Source organism: Engraulis encrasicolus, unplaced genomic scaffold (assembly GCF_034702125.1).
Source record: "Engraulis encrasicolus isolate BLACKSEA-1 unplaced genomic scaffold, IST_EnEncr_1.0 scaffold_31_np1212, whole genome shotgun sequence".
Taxonomy (NCBI): domain Eukaryota; kingdom Metazoa; phylum Chordata; class Actinopteri; order Clupeiformes; family Engraulidae; genus Engraulis; species Engraulis encrasicolus.
The window spans coordinates 840,313-847,812 of NW_026945610.1; positions in this window are offsets into that span (position 1 = coordinate 840,313).

Here is a 7,500-nt window from a genome sequence, read left to right on the forward strand (position 1 = left end):
TCTTAACCCTCCTCTTCATCGCCTTGCCTGTTCATTTTCTTCTTCACCCCCCCCCCCATGCCTATGCCTAATTAGGTGAAAAGAAAAACTTTTCTTCACCAAGGCACTCCAAAATATTGTTAAAAATGTCGAAGAGGGGATGTCTGCGCTTCAGCCTTGGTCAAGGACAGCAATATCAAGACAAGTACTTCATAGTGACTAGACTAGAGGTGGGCCGTTATCGGCGTTAACGTCCTGCGATAATGTGAGGCTCTTATCGGGCGATGAAGAAAATATCGCACGTTAATCTATTCTCAAAATTGGGTTTGGAGTCTGGGTATGCACGTCACCATTGCGTTCGATTGACAGACGCTTTCAGACCGCGATCCAGTCGCTTCTCATCTCCACCTGTTGCTTCAGCACACCTACTAAATATGAACAGTGTTTGCATGCTGTAAACATTAATCTCTCTACCATGGTAGGCGTTGTTTTACAAAACATTCCGTGTGATATGCATTTTGAAGATTGTCAAACTGAAACTGTCAGTATCTACTCTCGCTCAATGTTTGTGTTACAATCGCAAATTTGCGACTCAGTGAGATATTCTCATGTCACACGGTAATAAACGTGTAGCGCGGTCGTCGCGCTTGATATTTCTTTATTTTTTTTTTACAAACTGAATTCATTTCGAGTTGTGACACCTCTGGCATTCTAACTCTGAGAATACTGTCAAATTGCTGTGGGCCAGCACTGTGGGTTCTAGATATCTACAGCGTAGTAGCCTAGCTCCTCCCTCTCTTAAAGGAGCCTCCTGCCCTTTTTAACAGTCAGTGGCAGATTCTTTCTCCCACCACCCCCCACCCCCCCCAGCCCCATTAGAAATGCTGAATTGTTGAGGTCATTTTGTTTAAATAGCCTAAATGTTTGATAGCTTTTTCTGTATTTGCCTCTACAATTTATAGCACAGTTCATTTTGAAATTTCAGTATCTTATGACTGTAAATGCTTCCTAGATATTGCAATGTATCAACATGACCATTTTGTTTTAAGCTGGGATGCAGTTTGGAAAAAAGAGATGAGCTCTGGTCTACTGTGCTATCTGTCTTAAGAATTGTTTTCGTCATTATTTCGCTAGCGTGCCTATTCTGATTGAGCCATTTTGATGTAGATTAATCTAGATTAATTTCATAATTACAGTGAGATTAATCTAGATTAAAAAAAATAATCTATGCCCACCCCTAGGCTAGACCCAGGGATGACTGGAGCACTCAGCAACTTATTTCAAATGTTTTTTAAAATTATTATTCTGGTGCAAAAAGTGACTGACGTTTCATCGCACCTGCGCCTTCCTCAGAGTCAAAAAAGAAAAGAAAAAAAAGGAGGAAGGTGCAGGTGCGCCGAAACATCACTTTTTGCACCAAAATGATAATTAAAAAAACCTCTAAAATAAGTTGCTGAGTGCTCCAGTCATCCCTGGGTCTAGTCACTGTGAAGTAGCCCAGCTTGTCTTGATGGTTAAAAATGTTTAAATGACATGCACACTGAGGACATGTTCAGTAAACGCTGTGGCTTAATGGGAGGTGGTCTTTGGTTCAGAGATTTACAGGTTCGAATCCCACCCTTACCTCTCTCTACACCTCCACCCATGACTGAAGTGCCCTTGAGAAAAGCACCTAATGCCACACTGCTCCACATTGCTGTGTAACCAACCAATACCCTTCATTGTTTTTCATTGTGTTGCTTTCCATGATTACAATGACCCTAAACATACACCTAAGGCCAAAGTTGATTTTCTGGAGAGGTGAGAATGATTCAGTGATTAATTATGACACCCGATCTGCGTATTTGAAGTGTTTTGAAGTGACTTATCTGCTCATTTTCACATTATGTTCGATAGGCGACAAAACTTTTGTCTTGTGAAAATCTGCCCAGTCTGTGTTCAATAAAGGGTCAATCTTTCTTTGGTGCATGAAATTTATTTTTGTACATACATTTTCATTCGGGAGGGTTGTAGCTTTCATATGAGTGACTTCTGAAGCCAAGTGATTAATTGAAAGTATTAGCTGTTATTCCAAACAGATGGGTAGGCGACAACTCTTTTACATCATTTTAAGTCGCTTTGAATAAAGGACCAAACTAGGTGATGCGATGTCATGCGATGTATCCCTACACCAGTGATGTCATGTGATGTATCCCTACACCAGCGATGTCATGTGATGTATCCCTACACCAGTGATGTCATGTGATGTATCCCTACACCAGTGATGTCATGTGATGTATCCCTACACCAGTGATGTCATGTGATGTATCCCTACACCAGTGATGTCATGTGATGTATCCCTACACCGTCTCACTTCTTCACTCCTCCTGTCCTCTTGTACTCTCTCTCTCTCTCCTTCTCAATAATTCAATAATTCAAGCGCTCTCTCTCTCTCTCTCTCTCTCTCTCTCTCTCTCTCTCTCTCTCTCTCTCTCGCACACACACACACACACACACTCTCTCACACACACACACACACACACACACACACACACACACACACACACACACACACACACACACACACACACACACACACACAGATACAGATACACCCTGACACAGCATCCTCTGTGTGTGTGTGTGTGCTCTGTCACAAGAGCTGGACTGCCATCTGGCATATCGGGCATTTCCCGTTTCCCGCACCCTCGTGGGCCCCTATTGGCCATCTGGCATAGCGGGCATTTCCGGTTTCCCGCACCCTCGTGGGGGCCCCCTATTGGCCATCTGGCATAGCGGGCATTTCCGGTTTCCCGCACCCCCGTGGGCCCCTATTGGCCATCTGGCATAGCGGGCATTTCCGGTTTCCCGCACCCTCGTGGGCCCCTATTGGCCATCTGGCATAGCGGGTATTTCCGGTTTCCCGCACCCTCGTGGGCCCCTATTGGCCATCTGGCATAGCGGGTATTTCCGGTTTCCCGCACCCTCGTGGGCCCCTATTGGCCATCTGGCATATCGGGCATTTCCCGTTTCCCGCACCCTCGTGGGCCCCTATTTTCAAATTTTTTTACAATTTTAAACATTTCTAAAAATAGGTGCCCACGTGGGTGCGGGGCCCACCCGTGAATCAGTTCTGCGCCATGAGGGGCCCCTTTAAAGCAAAAGTGCCCGGGGGCCCTATTTCTCCCCCATGAGGGTCCTCTTTAAGCCAAAAGTGCCCGGGGGCCCTATTTCTCCCCCATGAGGGGCCCCTTTAAGCCAAAAGTGCCCGGGCCCTATTTCTCCCCCATGAGGGGCCCCTTTAAGCCAAAAGTGTCCGGGCCCTATTTCTCCCCCATGAGGGGCCCCTTTAAGCCAAAAGTGCCCGGGCCCTATTTCTCCCCCATGAGGGGCCCCTTTAAGTCAATAGTGCCCGGGCCCTATTTCTCCCCCATGAGGGGCCCCTTTAAGCCAAAAGTGCCCGGGCCCTATTTCTCCCCCATGAGGGGCCCCTTTAAGTCAAAAGTGCCCGGGCCCTATTTCTCCCCCAGGCCTGCCCAGGGCGTCAGGGCCACTTGTGACGATACACACCTCTGTTTCTCTTCAGCAGCAGCAGTCACAGGCATACTGGTGTCAACCCCAATCAACCATGACACTGTTAAGTGTGTCTGTGCGTGTGCGTGTGTGTGTTTGCGTGTGTGTGTGTGTTTGTGTGTGTGTGTGTGTGTTTGCGTGTGTGTGTGTGTGTGTGTGTGTGTGTGTGTGTGTGTGTGTGTGTGTGTCCTTCCCTCAAGAAGAACTTAATCAAATGTAAACCAATGCGTTTTCAGATTTAACATTCACCAAAAAACAATCCACAATTGTGTGGCCCCCAACCCTGCCATCAGCTGCAGCAGTCCCACTACTGTGGTTCCAAACCCTGCCATTGGCTGCAGCAGTCCTACTAATCTGGTTCCGAACCCTGCCATTGGCTGCAGCAGTCCCACAACTGTGTGTAGTTTAGTATTAGCTCTCCTGCTTGTAGTTTAGTATCAGTTCTAAGTACTGTGTTTCCCATAAACATTTAACCCATTTTGTCCTGTAGTGACATGCAGTATGCTGCATTCAGGTTCTTGAGATTTGAGTTGTTATTATAAATGTGGGTATGCCCTATGAAGACGGCCTGCAGAAGGCCAGAAGGGCCGAAACGCGTAGGCATTGTAGCCAAATGAAAAAAGCAAAAATTGCAACCTTGAGTGCAACCTCAGCATTTGTTGTTATTGTAGAAGTATGGCAGAGGTAACATTATCTTGATGCAATAAAAAATGTTACAAATAAATAAACCTGCAAGTACATTGTGCAATTGTAAGGGTAAACATATAGCTATAGCAATCCACAGCTCAGTTTTGACAAAATGTGTATATTGCTGCACTTCGCTTTCGTACAGCAGTGTATCTGGTGAGGCTGTTTCAGCTATTGCAGAGTGCAGTCATTACAGGTTTACAAGCACATGACGCCATGCTGAGTCTGCAAGCTGTAAGACTGTTAAGCTATTCAACTGTTAAAGTGTTACATTGTTAAAGTGATAAAGTGTTCAAGTGTTACGTTGTTAAACTGTTAAACTATTGGGCTGTTAAGCTGTTAAATTGTTAAACTGTTAACTGATAAACTGTTAAAGTGTGAGTTTAAACTGGTCTTTACGACTGGTGGTTCTGCTGACTACTGTAAAGTAAAGGCTATAAGGGAATAGTCTGTGGCACTATGTAATCTGTTAAGTAATGAAGAAAAACCGCACTGGGGTGCGATTCTGGAACGTTAGCTTTGAACTACAGACGTACTTTGTAGTTATCTACTTACTTCAAGGCGAAATCCGTGCATTTCTCGAAACCTTACTATTCCCACAGTAAGCCAAAAGTAGTGCGGCTGCTTTCCTGAGTCCACACCGCTACTTACTTTCTTGGCATTGCAGTGCGTGACCAAAGAAGCATCAAGAGATATGCATGATTGCTGAGTCATGATTCGGCTGTTTCCTCCTAAATTCAGTGCGTGAAGTAGAAAGCAATAATGTACAACCACCACCAGCACATTTGATTGGATGTCACGACACCGTGACTCCGCTGTTTCCTCCACAACACACCTTGTAATTTCTTTGTGAAAAAACACGGCTGTGGCATTACAATCTGACACCAATAATGCACCAATAATGCAGTATTATCTGCATGCCGATTGGATTTCGTTTCATTCCGAGGTGTAATTTGTAAAATATTTGGACAATAAAGTTGTGGTTACTCCCAGAAAATCGTCTGTTAAAGTGTCATATCCCTGAGAAATTTTCGCGCAGATTTCATTCCATAGCCTAGTGGTATTCACGCTTGCATCCCAATGGGAAAACAGAAGCCACACCGGTTCGAATCCACATGGTTACAGTGCCACAATTTTGGAAATATCTGGCAGAAATAGATAATTTATGTTGTGCATTACCAACACACACGTGCAGCCAAGGGAAAATGTGTTACACTATAGGGTCCAAAACACGATTTCACGAGTTGTTGTCAACATGCTGCACACTGGTTTCGAACCCGCGTGGCTCGCGTCTTCCCATTGATAGGCAAGCGTAAATACCCCTAGGCTATGAAATGAAATTCGCGCCAAAAAAATTTAAGTACTTCACACGTAATCCAGCGCATTTCCGGGAGAAACCAATACTTTCTTATCTAAATATTTCACAAATTACACATCGAAATGAGACGCAATTCAATCGGCATACAGCTAAAAGTATATTATTAGTGTGGGATTCATCAGATTCCAAGGATATGACGTTTTTTTTTCACGAACAAATGACATGACGTGAATTTGTGTTCTGAACACTCTCACAGCTGTATCATCACTTTGTGTGCATGTCGATTGATTTTCATCGCTTTTGCACCACAGGATTAAAAGATATTGACACATTTGTGGTCAAATATGTACTACAAGTTTAGCTAATGGGTGGAGTCACGCTCTGAAGTAGACTAGCGCTGTGTGTTACTTGGGGTGGCTGAGGTGATGTCTGGACTCAATGGATCTACTCCAGCTGTACTTCAACTTCACTGTCCAGATACGGATAGGAGGCACCTCACTTTCAAAGTCACCACTACTTCAGAGTGCACATTACTCCAAGCAGTAGTTACTTTGTGTGCTAACGTTCGAGACACAAGAGTTAGCAACTTTTATAGTATTTACTATGCAACATTGCTAACAGACTAGCTGCTTCGCACTTTGAGAATCGCACCCCTGATCTAGAGGAGGAAGACATCATCACACTACACTCGCTACAATCAATTACAGTATTACTAGGGCTGGGACTCGATTACATTTTTTTGATCGAATTAATCTATTGACTTTGGAATTAGTTAATCGAATTAATCGTATTTTGATCGCATTCAAATATCTGACTTGAGAACAGTGGAGGAAAAAATCACATAGATTTTGAATAATTACAATAAATAAACTTCATCTAAAAATATTATTCATTCAGAGAGAACTCTTCTCAACTTCAGTAGGCTGTTCACCATGAGGCATAATACTGCCCTCCACTGGTCTAATCCAGAAATATGTAGCTATATTACACTGGGATTCATCTTTTTAATCGCATTAATTAATTAATCGAATCGCATGATTAATTAATCAAAATTAATGCATTAATGTCCCAGCCCTAATTATTACACTACACTACACTACATTACGCTACATTACATTTGGCAGATGCAGTTGGAAATCTAAAGACGGTTATGAAGACATTCAACTGCTATTGTGAAGGGCAGTAAGTAATATAATGTCTATCACACTGCTGAGGAGAAACAGATCCTCCTCTCAAATCACCCATTTTCTCGCTAATGCCTGCACGTTCACACACACACACACACACACACACACACACACACACACACACACACACACACACACACACACACACACACACACACACACACACACACACACACACACACACACACACATACACACACACACACACACACACACACACACACACACACACACACACACACACACACACACACACACACACACACACACACACACACACACACACACACACACACACACACACACACACTGAGGTGTTCCAAGTGTCACTCTAAGCTGTGATGTCCAAATGTCTTTAACCCTTTAACGCCATTTGGTAATAATCGTAAAAAAAGAGAGTGTCACCACTACTACCCACCCCCTACACACACACACACACACACACACACACACACACACACACACACACACACACACACACACACACACACAAACACACAAACACACACACACACACACACACACACACACACACACACACACACACACACAAAAATACACACACACGCACGCACACACAATCATATACAGTATGTACAGTCATGCACAGATATAATATAAACTAAAAAAAAGATATCTGTTCTGCACTGCACACACGTGCATTGATGTGAAAGAAAGATTTGCACACAAAGATGTTATATATAGTGAAGCGCGAAAAGCCTACTATAAAATTCGTCAAAGTTTGGAATGGGGAGACGCTGGATAAATTAAAATGCT